Source organism: Bufo gargarizans, chromosome 2, assembly GCF_014858855.1.
Source record: "Bufo gargarizans isolate SCDJY-AF-19 chromosome 2, ASM1485885v1, whole genome shotgun sequence".
Classification (NCBI taxonomy): Eukaryota; Metazoa; Chordata; class Amphibia; order Anura; family Bufonidae; genus Bufo; species Bufo gargarizans.
This window is the reverse complement of record NC_058081.1, coordinates 639,090,719-639,112,412: the sequence shown is the minus strand read 5'-3', so window position 1 is coordinate 639,112,412 and position 21,694 is coordinate 639,090,719.

Below are 21,694 nucleotides of genomic sequence, written 5' to 3'. Positions count from 1 at the left end.
ACAGTGAGCAATTCAATAGCAGCAGTTCAATCATCAGATCGATCACTGGATGGAGTCTTTTGGAGGAGTTAATCAGCCTAATCTCGCCCTACTGTCGCAGCTTCAACCTCTCCCTACGCTAATCAGAGCAGAGTGACGGGCGGCGCTATGTGACTCCAGCTTAAATAGAGGCTGGGTCACATGGTGCTCTGGCCAATCACAGCCATTCCAATAGTAGGCATGGCTGTGACGGCCTCTTGGGGCAAGTAGTATGACGCTTGTTGATTGGCTGCTTTGCAGCCTTTCAAAAAGCGCCAAGAAAGCGACGAACACCGAACCCGAACACGGACTTTTACGAAAATGTTCGGGTTCGGGTCCGTGTCACGGACACCACAAAATTCAGTACTAACCCGAACTATACAGTTCGGGTTCGCTCATCCCTACTCTTCATCCGAAAAGGAAGTCTGCAGTTCACTTTCCCAAGCTCTTAAATAAGTGGGTTTCCCACATGAGGAATCTAATATCAGATATGGATATAGTTTTGAGAGGGTTTTAGGAGGAGAATTCGGCAATAGAGTGTAGTTTTCAAGCCAAGTGGGGTCATTATGGGGCTTTACACATAACTCCTTGTATTTTTTGCAGCAGAGTTCAAGATCCAACGCTACTAGTCTGGACAATAAATACCTAGGTACATGAGTTTGGGCCGTTTTTAGGAATTCCGGAAGATCCGTGGCTCCAACCAAGTCCGAGATCCTAAGTACCTTTAGGTACGTCCAAGCTCTGTGAAAGTCGCCCCTGCCTTTATTGAGGTAGAATGGGAGAGCTGACAAAGGAGCTATAGGGGAAAGTTTATTAGTGGACATGGACAGGGCCACGGCTCCTACGCAAACCTGGAACATACATCGTGTTAGGGCACTGAGGGAGGTTTTTTCCTTTTTGGTGGGTGCGTGGACCCAGAGTCGGTGGAGAGCGTTGTCACCTAATAGGGCTTTGTTATGGGGTCTAGCTAAGTCAATCCACCTCTCCAACTGTATAGCGTGAAGGTATGTTTTTAAGTCAGGGAGGGATAATCTTCCTTTATTATGTTTCCTAATGAGGAGAGAGTATGCTAGGCGTGGTTTTTTGTTGGACCAAAGAAAGTTACTAAATAAAACGCGGAAGTCAGAAATGTATCTGTTTGACAATGGTATGGGTAGACATCTTAAAGTATATAGGATCTGTGGTAAGACATATGTGGACAATAGATTTTTCTTACCCAACCACGAAAGGAAGGGGAGTTTAATGGAGGCCAAGTAGGACTTAATTTTGTTAAATAGAGGGGCGTAATTAAGTCTATACAGGTGTGAGGGGTTTGCTGGGATCATGATCCCCAGGTGTTTAATAGCCTCTTTCGGCCATTGGAAGATTTGATTTGATCTCTGACATGTGTCTTTCCGAAGCTGTGATGTTGAGTATTGTCATAATTGACCTTGAAATTGGAGATTTCTCCAAAGTCTGAGAAGATTTTGATCGCCTCTGGGATTGCAACTTTAGGGTTTGTTATAAAGAGAAGCAGGTAGTCCGCAAAGGCTGCCAGCGAGTGAGTTTTCCCATTCACCTGCAGTCCTTTAATAGCCTCAGAGGTTCTTAATTTGCATAGTAGCAACTCCAGGGACAAAATGAATAATGCTGGAGAGAGAAGGCAGCCCTGCCTTGTCCCATTGGAAATGTGAAAAGGTGGGGATAGAGAGCCGTTAACAAGGACTCTGGCAGAGGGACGTGTATACAGAGAGAAAATGGCTGAGATAAACGAGGGCGGGAAGCCAAAATGGCGCAATGCACTTTCTATGAAAACCCAGTTGACCCTATCAAACGCTTTTCAGCATCTGTACCCAGAAGTGTTAGTGGGATTTTGTGTTGTTTTGCGTAATATATGGCATGTAAAACTCTGCTGACGTTGTGTTTACCCTCCTGACCTTTCACAAAGCCTACCTGTTCCTCACCTATAAGCTTAGGGAGTAACTTTGCTATTCTGTGGTTTAGGAGCTTGGCCCACAGTTTAACAACAACATTGAGCAGGGAGATTGGTCTGTAGCTGCTGCATTTGGTGGGGTCTTTTCCTTCTTTAGGAATAAGTGTTATGTGAGCGATTAGCGATTGTGGCAGGAGGGATTTCCCATTTAATAGGGAGTTGCATTATTAAAGTTGTGGGGCAAGGATGCTTTTAAATTTTTTATAGTACACTATGGGTAGCCCATCAGGTCCTGGGCATTTCCCTGAAGGAATACTCACCAATACATCTAACGCCTCTTCTACTGTCACTGGGGAAAGCAATATGTCTTTTTCATCAGTTTCTAAGGTCGGGACTTTAACCGCTTCCAGAAAAGTGTTTATTTTGGCAAGAGTATGGTTTGGGTCATCAGATTTTAGGTTGTAGAGAGATGAAAAAAATCTAGCAAATGCTCCTGCTATGGCAGGGGTATTAGTAAGCTGGAGTCCTGTATCAGATTTAATGCTGGCGATGAAGGCTTTCTCTCTTTGACCTTTAATCATTTGTGAGAGAAGTCTGGATCCTCTATCTCCATGGATGTAAAACTTGTATTTAGCTGATCTAAGAGCTTTGGCCGATTTTATGTTTAACAAGTCTTTCAATTGGCTTCTCAGCTTAAGAATATCATTATAGTGAGTTTCTGAGTGGTTACTTTTATTGAGATTTGAGCTAAAATGTAGTCTATCTTAAGTGATCTTTGCTTACGCACCCAGGATCCTAGGGATATGAGCTCACCTCTGATAAACGCCTTGTGGGCTTCCCATATCATGGCCTGATCCATATGGGGGGTGTTATTTAATTCAAAAAAGGTTTCAAGTTTCCCTTCCAGCTTACTTATATCCTTTTCATTTTCTAGAAGGGTTTCATTGAGTCTCCACGACCACGCTTTAGGGGGGAGACCTTTCAGCTGAATCACCAGAGAGACAGGGGCATGATCAGAAACAGTGATCTGTCCAATAGAAGAGGACACAAGCTTCTCCAATACGTGATTGGAAATAAATAGGTAGTCAAGATGCTGATAGGATCTATGGACAGCTGAGAAAAATGTATAATCCCTGTCACTGGGGTGAGACAGCCTCCAGGCGTTCGTTATTTGGTGAGCAGCTAATGCTTTGCGTAGTTTACAGAGTTGTGCAGCTGAATATTTGGGGATACTAGAAGTAGAGTCCATGGGGGGATCAAGTATTAAATTCAGATCTCCACCTAGAATCAATATCCCCTCTCTAAAGTCTTGTAGAGCACTTAACATCTTAATTAGCCAAGGTATTTGTTTAGAGTTAGGGGCATATACGTTAACTAAGGTCAATAGAGCGTACCTTTTAGAAACAAGTACCTTCTCTCAGGATCTATGTATTGTGCATGTAATTGAAAAGGGATATTGGCTCTTATCCCAATAGATACACCCCTAGAGGCTGAAGAATGAGTGCTGTGGAACCATTTTGTGTACTGTTTAGTGAAGAGGGCCGTAATACGGTTAAGTCTGAAGTGAGTCTCCTGTAGGAACAGTAGGTCTGCCCTCTCTCTCCTTAGTATGTAGAAGACCTGACTTCTCTTTTAGGGAACATTAAGCTCATTTACGTTAAGTGAAGTTACCTTTAGAGGATCCATAAATTATGGAAGGTTGCAGAGCAGAATAAGAAGTTGCATCCCAGTAAAGCAAATGTTTCCGGACACAAGACCCATCTTGACGAACTATATACAGGGTATATAAGAACAAATTTGAGCATGTTAATACTCAGCTTAGTAACAACAGAGTAGGAGCCTCCTGCAAGGGAGGGTAAACAGAGAAAGTAAAAGGATAGGGGACAAAGCGAGGAAGGGAGAAGGAAGGGGGGATATGGGGGTAGTTTAGAGTGTATAATGGAGGAGGAGTAAGAATGACAATAAGAATGAGAGTGAGAGAGAGGGAGGAGAAACTGTGAGGTACACAAAGCCTGTATGAGCCCCACAGCACAAGCTTTTTAAGACAATCCGGGAAGGGGGGGAGGGGAACAACACATGGTTATATCTCAGAAATTACTCCCTCCCTCCACCCAGCGTAAAAAAACTGTGGGTTCCCACATAAATGACAATTGGGATGTCCCATTACTCACATGGGACTCCCAGTTGGTAAAATGCAACGGGGAGAAAAATCTAAAGAAACAGCTATTGAAATCATAGTGACCTAGTACATAATAACATATAAATAGCCTTCTAATCGGAAAATAGAATAAGTGGAATTTGCACCTCAACATTGCCTCCATGTACAGGGCAGAGCAACCCCTAAAAATAATGCATGCGTGGATGGGTTAATGAGGCAATGGCAATGATGAGGTTAACAGACTATGGCAGGGTATGCGGGTACTGCGAACAGAGAGGATTTAAATGAGATATAGTATAACTGGCACTGTGTTACCGGCATTGTTACCGGCGTTGTGCCACAATTAAAAGGTAAGAAAGCAAAGCAGAGTTACAGACTATCTTCAAGTGTCCTGGAGTTCTGCCTGGCGCTTCTTTGCTTGAGGTGATTTGAATTTTCTGTACGGCGAATGCACAATTTTTGGGGCCTGTACTTTACTGGCCAACAATAAAATTGTTATCCAATGACCGTCTAATATAACTACAGACACATATTCACTTGATGTTTTCTGTCCGGTGAATCCCAAATATTTGGAGCTTTTACTCCACTGGACTACAGTAAAATTGATATCCATTGACCGTCTAACATACCTCCAGAGAAATAATCACTTGTTCTTTTCTGTACAGTGAATGCATCATTTTTGGGCCCTGTACTCCACTGGCCTGCAGTAAAATTGTTATCAAATGACCGTCTAATATACCTACAGCCACATAATCACTTGATGTTTTCTGTCTGGTAAATGCCTAATGTTTGGGGCCTTTACTCCACTAGCCCGCAGTAAAATTGATATCTTTTGACCGTCTAATATACCTCCAGCCACATAATGACTTGTTCTTTTCTGTACGGTGAATGCCTAATTATTGGGGCCTCGGAGGAATTCAACTCCAATGACGACCACGTGTTATCGAATTTCAAATATTATCATATGCTGGTTTATTCAAGGGGGGGTATTTCATTAGCAATGTTTTTAATCCTATTTTATATTTTTATTTATTTTAAATATATGTATTTAACATGTATTTGTACAGGCCTGCAGTGAAATTGATATTCAATGACCATCTAATATACCTTCAGCCACATAATCACTTGATGTTTTCTGTCCGGTGATTGCCTAATGTTTGGGGCCTGTACTCCACTGGCCTCCAGTAAAATTGATATCCATTGACCGTCTAATATACCTCCAGCCCCATAATCACTTGATCTTTTCTGTACGATGAATGCATCATTTTTGGGACCTATAATCACACTGGCCTACATTAAAATTGTTATACGGTGACCACCTAATGTACCTCCAGCCACATAATCACTTGCTCTATTCTGTACGGTGAATGCACAATTTTTGGGGCTCATACTCTACTGGCCTGTAGTAAAATTGATATCCATTAACCGTCTAATATACCTCCAGCCACCTAATCACTTGCTCTTTTCTGTATGGTGAATGCACAATTGTTGGGGCCTGTACTTCACTGGCCTACACTAAAATTGTTATCCAATGACCATCTAATATACCTCCAGCCACATAATCACTTGATTTTTTTTAGTCCGGTGAATGCCTAATGTTTGGGGCCTATACTCCACTGGCATACAGCAAAATTTATATCTATTGACAGTCTAATATACCTACAGCCACCTAATCACTTTATCTTTTCTATATGATGAATGTCTAATTATTGGGGCCTCAAAGGAATTTAACACCTATGATGACCACGTGTTATCAAATTTCAACTATTATCATTTGCAGCTTATTCAATAGGGGGGATTTCATTTGCCATTTTTTTAATCCAATTTTATATTTTTATTTATTTTAAACATATGTATTTGACATGTATTTGTACTGGCCTGCAGTAAAATTGATATCGAATAATCGTCTAATATACCTTCAGCCACATAATCACTTGATCTTTACTGTCCAGTGAATGCATAATTTTTGGGGCCTGTAATCCAACTGGCCAACAGTAAAATTGTTACACAGTGACCGCTGAATGTACCTCCAGCACATAATCACTTGCTATTTTCTGTTCAGTGAATGCACAAATTTTGTGGCCTGTACTCCACTGGCCTACAGTAAAATTGTTATCTAAAGACCGTCTAATATACCTCCAGCCACATAATCAATTGATCTTTACTGAACGGTGAATGCATAATTATTTGGGCCTGTAATCAAACTGGCCTGCAGTAAAATTGTTATCCATTGACAGTCTAAAATAACTCCAGCCCCATAATCACTTGATCTTTTCTGTACGATGAATGCATCATTTTTGGAGCCTATAATCACACTGAACAACAGTAAAATTGATATACGGTGACCGCCTAAAGTACATTTAGCCACATAATCACTTGCTCTTTTCTGTACTGTGATTGCACAATTTTTGTGGCCTATAATCACACTGGCCAACAGTAAAATTGTTATCCAATGACCGTCTAATATACCTCCAGCCACATAATCACTTGATTTTTTTAGTCCGGTGAATGCCTAATGTTTGGGGCATATACTCCACTGGCCTACAGTAAAATGTATTTCCATTGACAGTCTAATATACCTCCAGCCACATAATCACTTTATCTTTTCTATATGATGAATGCATAATTATTGGGGCCTCGAAGGAATTTAACACCTATGACGACAACGTGTTATCGAATTTCACCTATTATCATTTGCGGTTTATTCAAGAGGGTGGATTTCATTAGCCATTTTTTTAATCCAATTTTGTATTTTTATTTATTTTAAACATATGTATTTGACATGTATTTGTACTGGCCTGCAGTAAAATTGATATCGAATAATCGTCTAATATACCTTCAGCCACATAATCACTTGATCTTTACTGTCCAGTGAATGCATAATTTTTGGGGCCTGTAATCCAACTGGCCAACAGTAAAATTGTTACACGGTGACCGCTGAATGTACCTCCAGCACATAATCACTTGCTATTTTCTGTTCAGTGAATGCACAAATTTTGTGGCCTGTACTCCACTGGCCTACAGTAAAATTGTTATCTAAAGACCGTCTAATATACCTCCAGCCACATAATCAATTGATCTTTACTGAACGGTGAATGCATAATTATTTGGGCCTGTAATCAAACTGGCCTGCAGTAAAATTGTTATCCATTGACAGTCTAAAATAACTCCAGCCCCATAATCACTTGATCTTTTCTGTACGATGAATGCATCATTTTTGGAGCCTATAATCACACTGAACAACAGTAAAATTGATATACGGTGACCGCCTAAAGTACATTTAGCCACATAATCACTTGCTCTTTTCTGTACTGTGATTGCACAATTTTTGTGGCCTATAATCACACTGGCCAACAGTAAAATTGTTATCCAATGACCGTCTAATATACCTCCAGCCACATAATCACTTGATTTTTTTAGTCCGGTGAATGCCTAATGTTTGGGGCATATACTCCACTGGCCTACAGTAAAATGTATTTCCATTGACAGTCTAATATACCTCCAGCCACATAATCACTTTATCTTTTCTATATGATGAATGCATAATTATTGGGGCCTCGAAGGAATTTAACACCTATGACGACAACGTGTTATCGAATTTCACCTATTATCATTTGCGGTTTATTCAAGAGGGTGGATTTCATTAGCCATTTTTTTAATCCAATTTTATATTTTTATTTATTTTAAACATATGTATTTGACATGTTTTTGTACTGGCCTGCAGTAAAATTGATATCTAATAATCGTCTACTACACCTTCAGCCACATAATCACTTGATCTTTAGTGTCCGGTGAATGCATAATTTTTGGGGCCTGTAATCCAACTGGCCAACAGTAATATTTCACGGTGACCGCTTAATGTACCTCCAGCACATAATCCCTTTTTTTTCTGTGCAGTAAATGCCTAATGTTTGTGGCCTGTACTCCACTGGCCTATAGTAAAATTGGTATTCATTGACCGTCTAATATACCTCCAGCCACATAATCACTTTCTCTTTTATGTTCAGTGAATGCACAATTTTTGTGGCCTGTACTCCACTGGCCTACAGTAAAATTGTTATCTAAAGACTGTCTAATATACCTCCAGCCACATAATCACTTGATCTTTACTGTACGGTGAATGAATAATTTTTGGGGCCTGTAATCAAACTGACCAACAGTAAAATTGATATACGATTACCGCCTAAAGTACCTTTAGCCACAAAATCACTTTTCTGTACAGTGAATGCCTATTGTTTGTACCTGTACTCCACTGGCCTGCAGTAAAATTGATATCCAATGAGCCTCTAATATACCTTCATCCACATAATCACTTGCTCTTTTCTGTACGGCGAATGCACAATTTTTGGGGCTGTACCCCACTGGCCTACAGTAAATTGTTATCTAATGACCGTCTAATATACCTCCAACCACATAATCACTCAATTTTTTCTGTCCGGTGAATGCCTAATGTTTGGGACCTATACTCCACTGGCCCACAGAAATATTGATATCCATTAACCGTCTAATATACCTCCAGCCACATAATCACTTGATCTTTACTGTACGGTGAATGAATAATTTTTGGGTCCTGTAATCAAACTGGCCAACAGTAAAATTGTTACACGGTAACCGCCTAATGTTCCTTCAGCCACATAATCACTTAACCACATAATTCATTCACCATCTAATATACCTGCAGCCACATAATCACTTAATCTTTTCTGTAGAACGAATGCATCATTTTTGGGACCTGTAATGAAACTGGCTAACAGTAAAATTGTTATACGGTGACCTCCTAATGTACCTCCAGCCACATAATCACTTGTTCTCTTTTTGTACGGTGAATGCCTAATGTTTGGGACCTGTACTCCACCTGCTTGCAGTAAAATTGATATCCAATGACCGTCTAATATACCTTCAGCCACATAATCACTTGATCTGTTCTGTACCGTGAATGTCTAATTGTTGGGACCTCGCAGGAATTCAACACCTGTGACGACCACGTGTTATCGAATTTCAACTATTATCATTTTGGGTTTATTCAAGAGAAGGAATTACTTTAGCCATGTTTTTAATCCAATTTTATATTTTTAGTTCTTTTAAACATATTTGACATGTTTTTGTACTGGTCTACGGTAAAATTGATTTCCAATGACCGTCTACTATACATCCAGCCACATAATCACTTGATCTTTTCTGTGAATGCATAATGTTTTGTGCCTTTACTCCACTTGGCTGCAGTAAAATTGATATATTAAATGACTGTCTAATATACCTCCAGCCACATCATCACTTGATATTTTCTGTATGGTGAATGCCAAATGTTTGGGGCCTGCACTCCAATGGCCTACACTAAAATTCCTATCCAATGACCGTCTAATATGCCTCCAGCCACATAATCACTGTCTGTTTTCTGTCTGGTGAATAACTAATGTTTGGGGCCTGTACTCCACTGGCCTGCAGTAAAATTTATATCCAAAAACCATCTAATATACCTCCAGCCACGTAATTACTTGATCTTTTCTGTATGGGGAATGCCTAATGTTTGGGGCCTGTACTCCAGTGGGCTATAGTAAAATTGTTATTCAGTAACCGCATAATGTTCCTTGAGCCACATGATCACAATTTATTTAATATCAGGTGAATGCCTAATTTTTAGAGCCCGTACTCCTGTGGCTCCAGCAGGGCACAGTTTTGATAATTTCCCTTTAAGACGCATAAAAATGGCATGTGGCGAAACCAACCTCGCCACTGGGTTTTGGAGGGGGCTGTTTAAAAGCCTCTTGCCTCGGGATTATGGCCCTGTGGCAAACCCAGCCACTATATACGGTAATTCCTATACGTATAATGTTAGGGCATATGGGTATACCACTTTAAAGAACCAAGCGTATATATGTTTGTGTAACTTGTCAGCTTGGGAGACAGTTGGATAGATAGACAGAGGGGAGGAAAATGCTGGGTGTGTCCCATTGTCCCATTGTCCCATTGTCCCATTGTCCCATTGTCCCATTGTGCCATTGTGCCATTGTGTGTTTAAATGGTGATGTCTGTCCTGTTGTCTCCACATGTGTAATGGCGATTTCCCTTTGTCCTGAGAGATAATTGGATTGCTCTTCGGTTGTCTCCAGGACAGAGAGGAGGAAACCATGATGCATTGTGGGGATGTGTTGTATCTGTCCTGTGTCGCAGTCTCCCTTCTGGTCCTCTGGGGGGGGGCGTGAACGATTGGTTGCTGTACTTGCATTGTATGTGTTGTAAGATATTGATTGGTTGGATTTCAAAACCCTGTGGGCAGTACTGTGTTTGTTTTTTTATGAATAAAAGAGGCTGTACTTGAAGTACAGTCAGACCACTGCTTGACCCTCAACACGGAGCCTTGTCTCGTTATTGGGGGGATTCCCTGTATGCTGTTAGAGACTGATTGCCAGGAGTGTAAGCTGATTGTATGCTTTTCCTGTTCGTCTGCTGGCAGCTATTCGCGAGGTTCCAGTTTGGAGTGCTATTTTGTATCCAGTTCGGGAGTTTGGTGTTCTGCAGTAGCTGTGCCTGTCTCTCAGAAAGGGGCATATCGCCTAAATGGATTGTCTGCTGAAGACCCCTTGTCTGCTGAAATGGTCCGTTACATGGCAATTGATTAAAATACTTTTTTTTTGTGGGAATTTTTGTCATTAATCTCCCTCTAGTATGTCACTGTCCTTGTGGGACTATTTGTGTCCTTCTAGTAAGTATTTGGTGGCTGCAAATATGACCTGAAGGTTTTTCAGGTTCGCCTGCCATTAAAGTGAATGGGGCCAGCTGCGAACTTGCCGTTCCCGAACATTTGATCACGTTCGCGAATTGTCCCGGCGGATGTTAGTCCATCACTAACTAGCATATCTCAACTAAGACATATTGGTACACATCAAAATCAAATAATAAATGTCTTTTGTGTTGTTTAACATATTGTTAATATTCTGGTTACATATATATATATATATATATATATATATAAATAATAAAAAAAAGCATCTGTATTTTTTATGCGTTTTTTAATGCGTTTTTACTATAATATACTATAAAATGGACTCCTTCATCATCCTATATTCTTATTTTAATTCCTGTTCTTTTAAAACTGGAAATTCAAGATAGATGACTATGCACGTTCACTATTTTCAATTATAACATTTTAAAAGAATTGCATTTTTTTATATGAATAACTTTTCTTCATTCTACAGGTAGAATGAGGTGAATGACTTTTCATTTTCACCTTTTCAGGTATAAAGTTTCAAATGAATGGCGTTTTTCATTGTAACTTTTTTTATATATTTAAAGAGGACCTTTCACTACAATAAAAAATCTAAACTAAGCATACAGACATGGAATGCAGCGCCCAGGGATCTTCCTGCACTTACTATAATCCCTGGGCGCCGCTCCGTTCTCCCGGTATAGGCATTTTCAGCTCAACTGGGAGGAGCCTGCCGGCGTGTCCTTCTCCCAGGCTATAGCGCTGGCCAATCGCAGAACTCAGCTCATAGCCTGAGAGTTTTTTTTTTTCTTTCAGGCTATGAGCTGAGCGCTGTGATTGGCCTTCACTACAGCCTGGGAGAAGGAGACGCCGGCAGGCTCCTTCCAGTTGAGCCAAAAATCTGAAGATACCGGAGCCTATACCGGGAGAACGGAGCAGTGCCCAGGGATAATAGTAAGTGCAGGAAGATCCCTGGGCGCCGCTCTCCATGTCTGTATGCTTAGTTTAGATTTTTTTATTGTAGTGAAAGGTCCTCTTTAAATAACTTTTTTCATTCTACAGATGAAATAGGGATGGGGGCCTCCCACGGAGGAGAGATTGAGGTGCTCGTAGTACAGCCTGACCTCGATTTCTCATCCAGGAAGGGCACCCACCCCATCTCTACATAAATCCTAATCCAGCAATCCAAGAAGATCTTCTAAAGAATTTAATACCGAGACGTGCAGCCACAGATGGCATCTAAATAAAAAGAGGAGACAACTTAACTAGAGTTGGGACGAATCCAATTTTTTTTTCGAATCCGAATCCGAAAAGGTTCTAGAATCTATTGAATCTTTCGAATCTTGAATCCTACTAATCCTGTGCATAAGAATTGTGTAAACGTTGTAAGAAACAAAGTGATCCAAAAACTTATGGGAGGATCTGTGGATGGCACTGTTATGGGGGTATCTGTGGATGGCACTGTTATGGGGGATCTGTGGATGGCACTGTTATGGGGGATCTATGGATGACACTGTTATGGGGGATGTCTTGATGACACTGTTATGGGGGATCTCTGGATGGCACTGTTATGGGGATCTCTGGATGGCACTGTGAGGGGGGGGGGGTCTTTGGATGACACATATATAGCATCTTATGCCATGTGCCACCCACTGATACCCCCATAACAGTGTCCCTGCAGTGTGAATGACCCCCAATATAGGGGCCGGGGGCCAGCATCTGGATTAGGAATGATAGCGAGGATCAGTGCAGTCCCTGTATTCAAATGCATCGGCCCGCTCACTGTAGTATAATCTTATGATCTAACCTGCATTGTTAAGATATAATAATCCATCTGTATTACTTACATTACAACATTAAGTTCCGTAGCAGAGAGGAGGAGGCAGACCAGGAGAACGGGCGGGCGGCGCATCACTCACTACGTCAGGCGCCCATGCCGCCTGCTTCATTCATAAAGTGGGCGGCGCAGGCACGTGACGTAGTTAATGAAGCGCTGCCCGCCCATCCTCCCAGCCTGCCTCCTACCTCCTGGATTCGTCGGATTCAAATTTAGTAAACGAGGTCGGAATTTGAGTCCACAGATCCCTCGAATCCAACAAGATTCAAGGGATTCGTGGATTTGACGGATTTGTCACCCCACCTCTATACTTAACTAAAAATAAAAGAGAAGAAATACTGATACTACTTGATTGAAATGAACTCTCAATGATCTTAGAGTGAGCAGCAATCCAGCAATCCAGCAGACAGGCAATACTACCAAACACGTGGGGCGTCAAGTCTGGAAAAGAACCATTGAGGCTACAGTGCTCGGTGTATGTGTGGAGCTGCTCCCATACAAGTCTGTTCCTTCAGAAGACATTGAGGCGGCTACAGCGCTTGGTGTGTATGTGAAGTAGCTCCCTTATAAGCTGTTCCCGCTGAAGACATCAAGGTGGTAATGTAACTATATCACAACAAACACAATTTGAGGTTTCATTTTTTGAATGAACATTCTATTTTGATAATGGGCACTATAAACTAAATGAAGTACTGTATCAAGGAGACATTGTTTCTTGTTGGCACGTTTTTTCATAGTAAGTGGGACTATATACAAACAAGATAAACTAAAGAATATCAAATAGCAAGAAGGAAATATATTTTTAATTGCACAAATCTTGAATCACTAATGATGAATTGAAATTATGATTAACTGAAACTAAATTACTCCGAGCGGAGCAAGGGGACCGCCATGCTAGGGACCCTGTGGCCCACACTAGTACGAGAAGCTCTGGGGCTCGTACTAGTTTTCCGGCCCACCAGTTAAGTCCACCGGAGCCCCCTTCCGGAAAACTTGCATGGTGCACCCCAGAGCATTTTGAGCCTGCGATTTCTGATTTTGTTGGCCAAGCAGGAATCCTTATTCCCACAGTTAGCTTCACTGAATATGACCATTTTAGTCTTTTTTCAGTGACCACATCATTGTGAATCTGATGGTGGAGCAAACAAACGTGTTCGCCCAGTAGTCCATTGCTCAACACCCGTGCTCCTTTTTGGCTAGGGCCGGTGGCTGGACTACGGTCAGTGCAGCTGAGATGAGGACATTTTGGGGCCTCGTGCTGCACATGTCAAAAAACCTAGAGTCAGGCATTACTGGATTGGCCATGACACGTACCCGGTTTGAGGCCATCTGGAAGCATGTCCCCCCAAAGGTGATCCTGCCTATGACCGCCTGTATAAAATCAGGCTGGTCATCGTTCACTTTGGGTCCAAATTTTGGGAGGCCTATGTACCTGGAAGGGAGGTCGCGGTTGATGAGTCTCTCATTGCTTTCAAGGAGAGACTCATTTTCTGCCAGTATATTCCCTCTAAGCAGGCGAGGTATGGCATGAAGCTGTATAAACTTTGTGAGAGTACCTCAGGGAACACTTACACATTTTGTGTGTACAAGGGGCGAGATTCCCATATTAAACCCCCAGAATGTCCCCCCACTCTAGGTGTTAGCGGGAAACTCATGTGGGACCTTATGCACCCACTGCTAGATAAGGGTTACCACCTGTACGTGGATAACTTTTACTAGTATCCCCTTGTTCCAGTCCCTCGCCACCAGATCCATGTCCGCTTATGGGACCATGTGAAAAAATCTACGCGGCCTCCCTACCCACCCCCTCCAGGTACCTATCCCCAGGGGTGAGACCCGTGCCCTTACCAGTGGAAACCTGTTGCTGGTCAGATATAAGGACAAGAGGGATGTCCTTGTACTGTCCACAATTCACAGTAACGGCACCCTGTGCGAGGTACCGCAGCAATGGTCCTCGAGCCCAATTGTATCGTCGACTACAGTCGGCATATGGGAGGAGTTGATCTCTCTGATCAAGTCCTCAAGCCAAATAACGCCATGCGCAAAACCCGGGCATGGTACAAAAAAGTTGTGGTCTACTTGGTACAGGTTGCCTTGTACAACTCATTTGTGCTGTCCCGGAGCGCTGACAACACAGGAAAAATTCCTCCAGTTCTATGAGGCAGTCCTCAAGGCCCTGATCTTTTCTGACCCGGAAAGAGCAGGCCGGAGTACCTCGGGAACTGGAGGCGTCCGGATTGTCACTGGCCAACACTTTCCAGGTGTGGTGCCCATACTGAAAAGAAGGGACGGACCCAAAAAAGGTGCAGAGTGTGTTGCAGGAGGGGGATACGAAAGGACACCACCACTCAGTGTGACACGTGCCCCAATCATCAGGGCCTCTGCATTATTGGTTGCTTCAGAGAGTACCACACTTCCATGGAATACTAAATTTAGAATCCCCTTCCCCAATTTTTATTCCATTTAGCCAATGACAATCGGAAAAATAAACTATGGTTATCAAACTTGAGACACTAAAACAAAAACTTTTTTTTTTCAAAAATATTATTTTGTAAAACTAAAATAAATTAAAAAAAGTAGACATATTATGTATAGCTGCATCCGTAAGAATCTGCTCTATGAAAATACCCCATGAACTAACCCCTCAGATGAATACGGTCAAAAATAAAAAATAAAAACGGTGCGAAAAAGTTTTTTTTTGATCACTTTACATCACAAATAGTATAATAGCAAGCGATCAAAAAGTCATATGCCCCCCAAAATAGTGCCAATAAAACCATCCTGTCATCCAGCAAAAAATGAGCCTCTACCTGAGATAATCTGCTAAAAACAAACCAAAAAATTACTCTTACACTATTGAGATACAAATTTATTTATTTTTTTGTGTTTATAAACGGATAATATAGTGTAAAGCCTAAATAAATTTAAAAGAAGTAGACATATTAGGTATTGCCGCATCCGTAAGAATCTGCTATATAAAAATACCCCATGAACTAAACCCTCAGATGAACACGGTAAAAAAAAAAAAAAAAAGGTGCAAAAAAAGGTACTTTTTGTTTACCTTGCATCACAAATTGTGTAATGGCAAGCGATCAAAAAGTCATATGTCCCCAAAAATAGTGCCAATAAAACGTCCTCTCATCCCGCAAAAAATTAGCCCCTACCTAAGATAATCAGCTAAAAGCAAAAAAAAATGACTCTTAGACTATGGAGATACAAAAAATGTTTTTTTTTGTGTTTATAAACGGATAATATAGTGTAAAACCTAAATAAATTTTAAAGAAGTAGACATATTAGGTATCACCGTGTCTGTAAGAATCTGCTCTATAAAAATACCCCATGAATTAACCCCTCAGATGAACGCCGTCAAAAAAATAAAATAAAAACAGTGCCAAAACAGCTATTTTTTGGCAAATTTTCCATTATAAACCGTTTTTTCCCAGTAACAAAGCAAGGGTTAACAGCCAAACAAAACTTAATATTTATTACCCTGATTCTGAAGTTTACAGAAATACCCCATATGTGGTCGTAAACTGCTGTATGACCAAACGGCAGGGCACAGAAGGAAAGGAACGCTGAATGGTTTCTGGAAGGCAGATTTTGATGGCCTTTTTTGGGGGGGCACCATGTCCCATTGAAGAACCCCTGATGCACCCCTAGAGTAGAAACTCCATAAAAGTGACCTCATCTAAGAAACTACACCCTCAAAGTATTCAAAACTAATTTTATAAACTTTATTAACCCTTTAGGTGTTCCTCAACAGTTTATGGCAAATAGAGATGAAATTTCAGAATTTCTATTTTTGGTAACCTTGCCTCACAAAAATGTAATATAGAGCAACCAAAAATCATATGTACCCTAAAAATAGTCCCATCAAAACTGCCACCTTACCCCATAGCACTTTTATGGAGTTTATACTCTAGGGATGCATCAGGGGGGCTTCAAATGGCACATGGTGTAAATAAACCAGTCCAGCAAAATCTGCCTTACAAAATCCACAGGCACACCTTTCCCTCTACGCCCTACCGCGTGCCCGTACAGTGGTTTACGGCCACATATGGGGTGTTTCTGCAAACTACAGAATCAGAGCAATAAATATTGAGTTTTGTTTGGTTGTTAACCCTTGCTTTGTTACTGGAAAAAATGGATTAAAATATAAAATTTGCCAAAAAATTGAAATTCTGAAATTTTATCTCCATTAACTGTTGTGGAACACCTAAAGGGTTAACAACATTTCTAAAATTAGTTTTGAATACCTTGAGGGGTGTTGTTTCTAGAATGGGGTCATTTTTGGGTGGTTTCTATTATGTAAGCCTGACAAAGTGACTTCCGACCGGAACTGGTCCTTGAAAATGTGTTTTTATAAATTTCGGAAAAATTTTAAGATTTGCTTCTAAGGTTCTAAGCCTTGTAACTTCCCCAAAAATAAAATGTCATTCCCAAAATGATCCTAACTTGAAGTAGACATATGGTGGGTGTAAAGTAATAACTATTTTTGTAGGTATTACTAATGTATTATAGAAGTAGAGAAATTGAAACTTGGAAATTTGCACATTTTTCCAATGTTTTGGTAAATTTGGTATTTTTTTTAATTACCAGTGTCATCAAGTACAATATGTGACGAAAAATAATCTCAGAATGGCCTGGATAAGTAAAAGCGTTTTAAAGTTATTTACATATAAAGTGACACTAGTCAGAATTGCAAAAAATGGCCCGGTCCTTAAAGGGAACCTGTCACCAGTTCTAACTAAGGGCAACATAAATAAGTGACTGATTCACTTAGCAAAATGCTGGGTCACTTTCTTTAATTGACCCAGTCAATCTGCCAACATCTTGTATTGAAAAGCTCCAGCTGATAATGATGAGTCATGAATATTCATGAGCTCCTGACTCTCCCCGCCCACCTGCTGCTGAATGACAGTGTGTTTCCATATGAATCAGCAGCAGGTGGGCAGGGGAGTGGCTAAAGCTCTGAATTAAATATACGCTGGACTCCATGACATCACGCTGGACTCAAATCAGCTCATTAGCATGCGGCATGCGGCATCTTTGTGTGTATATTATGAGGTAATCATCTGTCACACCAGTAAGTGAATACATCTAAGGCACGTTTTAGTAATTAATGATTGTATATAATTAGTTAGATTATAATCAAATATCCACATGACAGGTTCCCTTTAAGGTGAAAATGAGCCCGGTCCCTAAGAGGTTAATCACGTGAAATATGAACTTTCTGCCTCTATCATGAAAATACTAATCTATTCAGATGAAATCATGGAACAACAAAATAAATTTTAATTATTGATTCAGGAAATTGTCTTGTGGGATCTGGATTCTCTTATGTTTTATTTATTTATTTTAATTTTATTTTTAGCAATTTTTTAAATATTTTTTATGTTTTGTATATATGAAATGGCATATTATATGTTTTAGGGTTGATGAATTGTTGATTGTACCTATGTCAGACATTTTTATAATGATGAGTTTCTATTGTTTTAATAAAAATGTCAAATGTTTAATACAACTCTGGATGTGGTGGTGTTAACCACTTATTATGATGAGGACTGTTTAAATACCAATTCTAATTGAACCAGGACATTTATTGGTCGATTCATGGATCAAATACCTGTTGTGAATTTTGTTATTATGCTCCTTGTTAGAGAACAGCAAGTTGTGCAAAAAGTACTGAAACATTTAACTGTTGGACATGTGCATTCAAAAGTTTAAAGGTCACATTAAGTTCACCTGTGAAGTTCAGAGTACATTTTAGGTTCATTCTGAAATTTCACCTACAAGCCAAATATCCCTAAACTTTTTGTGAGTAGGATAGATAGATAGATAGATAGATATTAGATCAGTGGCAGACATCTTAGGCTACTTTCACACTTGCGTTCAGAGCGGATCCGTCTGAGACGGATCTGCTCATATAATGCAGACTGTGGCTCCGTTCAGAACGGATCCGTTTGCATTATATTGTTAAAAAAAATTCTAAGTGTGAAAGTAGCCTGCCTGAACGGATCCGTCCAGACTTTACATTGAAAGTCAATGGGGGACGGATCCGTTTGAGGATTGAGCCATATTGTGTCATCTTCAAACGGATCCGTCCCCATTGACTTACATTGTAAGTCTGGACGGATCCGCACGCCTCCGCACGGCCAGGCGGACACCCGAACGCTTCATTCAGCGTTCAGGTGTCCGCCTGCTGGGCGGATCGGAGGCTGAACGCTGCCAGACTGATGCATTCTGAGCGGATTCGCGTCCACTCAGAATGCATTAGTGCTGGACGGATGCGTTCGGGGCCGCTTGTGAGCCCCTTCAGACGGAGCTCACAAGAGGACACCCGAACACTAGTGTGAAAGTAGCCTAATCTGCTTCTAAGTCTTTAAGAGTTGCAGCTCTGATGGTTGAGCTTTGAAAGGAATGACTTTACAAAAGATGCCGAGCATGAGGATGTAAGAACACTGCACAGTTTGTATTTTTCATTTATTAGACTATAATTTTCCAATCAGTTAAATCAACATAACAGAGAATGAATGTTAAATACAAGAAGGACGTGTGAATTTGACGGAAATATTATCTGTACATAGAAGTGGTTAGTGTATTTTTTTCTGGAGAAATAGTTCAGGAAATAACCATTGTAACCTCAGTAATTTAATAAGTGAGATATTTTATTCATGTCATTGAATACATAACACTTCAAAGTTTAGAACAAGGGTCTTCTCACTGACAATTATGGAGTCAACAATAGCTGAGTGTCTCCAGAGACCCTCCAGTTTAAGCACTACATGGGAATCCTATTCACTACAAAGTCTGACTCATTCTACAGTGCCGTAAATCACTTTTACTTTTTTCATATTTTTTTTTTCTTGTAATTACATTATTCATTAAATAAAAAACTGTCTTTAGTTTAATATTTCACATCATTTTAATAGTACCAGTACTGGTATTTTCCTGTATGTGATCTTATTAACCATTAACTAGGATCAGTACTTAGAATACTATTTCTTAATAACAGTTTGATAATCCAACATTTTGTGGATTGCTGAAGCTCCAGATTACCAGAATAATTAGCTTCAAAATCAATGTTGACAGCAGAACGCTAAAATGTATAAAATGTAACTTTCAGATGAATAAAGCATGGCACTATGTATGGCCACTGCTGTATTAGCATTACACCGACAACTCATTGATTTGACTGGACACTGTGTAATTCTCCATTTCTCCTATGAGGGTGCTGTAGTGAAACTAAACACTCGTTGCCAGTCTTCACCAAGGATTTCAACTGATCACTGGGGGGAGACCTTTGCTATCATGTCATTGCTTATAGATCCTTCTAACAAGCATGGATTGCCTAAAGTGGGGAAGTTGTAACCCCTTTAACTGAAAATAACTAGTTAAGCTGTTTCAATAAGCTAGGGATTCATGCAAACAGCCCTTACTGTACCTTGCATGCCTGCATTTTCTTGGTATAATTCAGCAGATTTTGTATATGTGTGTATCTAGTCTCTGCTAGCTCTCCAGAAGGAATATACAGCAACCAACAAAGCCTGTATGGCAGGACCCAGAGGCTGTGCTGCTTCCTACTAGGAGCCATACAGCATCTATACATCACTGTGGAGGCTCTGTGCGCAAGTTCTACTGTGCTTACGAGACCTTAATTTTGTTTGATTCTGAAATGATTTTCCACTAGCCTGTCAGTATAAAAAATAAATCTCCTGATTATGGTTATTGTACCCTCCATAAAAGGCTGGACTTAGAGCTTCTAAGACATATTTATAGTTTTCATTTTTTCTTAGAGATTCCTTTTTAGTTTCAAGGGCAATTTATACTTCTGTAGAAAGTTAGAAATTCATAAATAAAAAGGTTTATCGAAAGAGCAAAGCAAATGTCTTAAGACTGTACACCACTAAAACAATTCCTAAATTGTCATGTTATTTATGGAAGTAATCCTGTCAGTGGACAACTAAAACTGTGCTTCAAATGGGTGTCTCTGGACATTTTGTGGGCGTTCTCAGACAGAATGCTGCCTGGACCTACAAATGTTCCACAATTTAAGATTCAAAGTTTAAGTATGGACTTGAGAATTTCAAGTTCCTATTGTATCCACATAACTGCAGAGGCCCAGTGTCTAACAAGGGTCAAGGCCCTCACTTACCATGTATAGTGTTCTAGTGGCAGATGGCTTTTTGAGTTTCTTCAAACACTGGGGACTGGGAACTGTTAATACTGCAATCCTTTAAGTCTTCAAAACCCATTTGTCACCTTGGACCAGCCTTATGAACTATTGTAAAAGAATGACCAGTCTACAGAAAGGTGAGCTCAGATCAGTTATCTTATCTTTATATTCACCCCCGTTTCCCTCTATGCGTCTGCAAACTAGCTCTGAAATTCATAGAGGACTCCAGAGTGTGCATACTGTATAGTGCAGAGGACTCCAAAACTTGTCCTCTCTATGTATTTCAGAGCTGGTTTGTGGAAGAACAGCGGGGGAATAGATGTGACTATACGGATAAGAATTGTTGATCTGAGTGATCTGTTCTGTAGAATATTCATCCATTATGAACAACCTACACAAGAAGACGAGTCCACAAAGTACCCATTAAATAAGGTACATTTTTATTAGAATATACAATTATTTATAAATGCAGAAAATCACATAATATAAGGAGAGGCGACAGAAATGACACCATCAATGATGGGGTTATGCAGTAAGACAGTTAATAGCAAAGATGCTGGCTCTAAGTAAATAGTTTCCATAGCAAACACATACATAATTTTAGCTATTTTTTAACACAATATAGAAGGAAAAGCATTTTTTTGCATGGTTGCACATTGTCACGTGACACAATGATTTGTGTATTTTTTCACTACATCATATTTTCCTATATCACTTTTTATGCTTCATTTTATTTTTTGTTGTTATTTTTCATTATTTTTTTTACGTTTTTCACGCGTTTCCACATTTTTCAAATTTTCTCACAATTTTCTCTCAATTTCTTTCAACATATTAGTTTTGATTTAAAAAAAAATCAGAAAGAATGGGAGAGATTGGGACTCTGAATA